The 2,040-nt window shown below is 44.6% G+C and overlaps 1 protein-coding gene across 1 annotated transcript in view; it reads right to left on the reverse strand.

Annotated features, from left to right (window-relative positions):
- LOC101859723 (OTU domain-containing protein 3) overlaps positions 1-2,040 on the reverse strand; it is a gene marked incomplete in the record, with an annotated part of 76,990 nt that overhangs the window by 51,952 nt on the left and 22,998 nt on the right.

A 2,040-nucleotide genomic window follows, 5' to 3' on the forward strand; every position in this document is an offset into this window, starting at 1 on the left:
TGTGTGTGTGTGTGCGTGCGTGTGTGTGTGTATGTGTATGTGTGTGTGGTGTAGTGTGCGCGCACACGTGTGCGAGCGTGCGTCACAGAGAATGAGAGATACAAAATATGCATACCACTTATTTGTGGACAATAGAACCTACCCTAACGGCCACCTGTCCAAGACAATCGCCTACACAAACAACCACCCCTACTCCCTTGCGTTTTAAAAATAATATTATAATATTATATCTAGATCTGCCACCATCAAAGAATTCCTCCTGCCCAAGACAATCACTATTATTCTCCTCGCGCGTGTGCGCGTGTCGACAAAGAATGGCTAGCCGGTTGTCTGTTGTAGTCTGATATTTCGCTATTTTGTTACGTTCGTGAATTATTACAGGAATGTATTTGTGTATGAATGTATGTGTGCTACCCGCCGTAAATCAAATAATATCCCCACAAGGAAAACCGGATTGATAACAATGTTTCACCCTACACCTGACCGGAGAGTGGTAACCGGTGTCAGTGGCGCAAATTTTCCCAATGTGGTGTGGGTGTCTTTTTACACACGCATCGGTATAAAGTAGATAATTTAGGAGGCAGGCTTCGACTCTGCCTGTCAGGGCCATCCCAGCTTAGAGGGAATCCACCAGAAATAATAATGATCGATATCATTTGTATAGCGCGAATCCCCGCTCAACAGCAAGCTCTATGCGCTTCACAATCTGTACTATTACCCCAGCAGACCGGAGAGCATTCTGAAACAAACACAACTCCCCGGGAAGCATACAGTGTAAGCAGTCAATTATAGGCACTAAAACACTAACTAAAATACTGAGATACGCAAAAAAAATCTTCCCCTCTTAAGAATCAAACACAGATCTCGGCAAAGCGCCAAACCGCAACAAGACAGACGCTAGTGTAGCCCGTGTAGCATCTATCTTTATTTAGTTGCATGTCTCCTTAACATGAATACTGCGCTGCAGCAAGAGCTGCTGCAATGACTGAGGTTTCGTTCACAAGCGTGAAGAAGCCGTGCTGCACTAGTCAAAGTCTTCAACAGAGCTTGTCAAACACTGTTCTATGGTCAGCGCCCATTTTTGCCACCTTTCAGACGGTAACCTTTCGTACCACCTTCCTACATGTATTTCCAAGCAGGGCATTGAACAGTACCCGCTACTACCCGAGTGACCCCCAACCACCACCAAAGTTACCAAATCGTCCATATAGTGTAGTGGGGGGAGATATCGCCCAGGTTGACAAGCAATGCACTGGTCTACAATATGCCCATTTCCCTCCCTGGAAAAAAACCCTTAAAAAACCCCTAAAAACTCGGGCAGGTCATCTAGCTCTTGATCAGTGCACCACCACCATCATCAGCTGTACGAAAAAAGGACTGAGCAGCTTGACTGGGTCGTGCTAACGTCAATCTTTACTTCACCTCAGCATTCTTCGCTACACCTCTCTAAGTCGTGTGAAAGTCACTTTTATTTCACCTTGTCCCTGAATTCTTCGGTACACGACCCACCTCCTGATCACTCTGTTCTTCGGTTACACCTCTCGGACACCTTTCACTGCAGCACATTCTCCAGTACACCTCGGTCACCATTCAAGCCAATTATTCGGTACGTCTCTCGCCCATGCGAAAGTAAAACTGTTTTTCCTTTTTCTTTTCTTTCTTTCTTTTTTTCCCCCCACAGCGTGCGGTTGGTCTTCTTTTTCTTTTTGCGATGCTCTATCTCCTCTCCTGACTTTTCGCTGACCCCATCTGATGACCCTTTTAGCATTGACAGTGATTTGAAAAAAGGATGGGATTAGGGTGAAAGGAGGGAGGGGGGGCGTGAAGCAAGAACTCTTTTCCGACCCACCAGCTGTTTCTACCTTGTCTTTTTCGAACATTACGATCGCTATTATCCTATCCATATACATCTTTATAAAACTTTAGAGAAAAAAAAATAATATCAAAAGAAAAAAATGCAACTGCAAATGATCCATCTGCTTTGATTCGTGTAGTTTTGTTGTTGTTGTTGTTTTTTGTTGTTGTTTTTTGTTGGGGGGG

The sequence above is a fragment of the Aplysia californica genome, unplaced genomic scaffold (assembly GCF_000002075.1).
Source record: "Aplysia californica isolate F4 #8 unplaced genomic scaffold, AplCal3.0 scaffold00431, whole genome shotgun sequence".
Lineage (NCBI taxonomy): Eukaryota > Metazoa > Mollusca > Gastropoda > Aplysiida > Aplysiidae > Aplysia > Aplysia californica.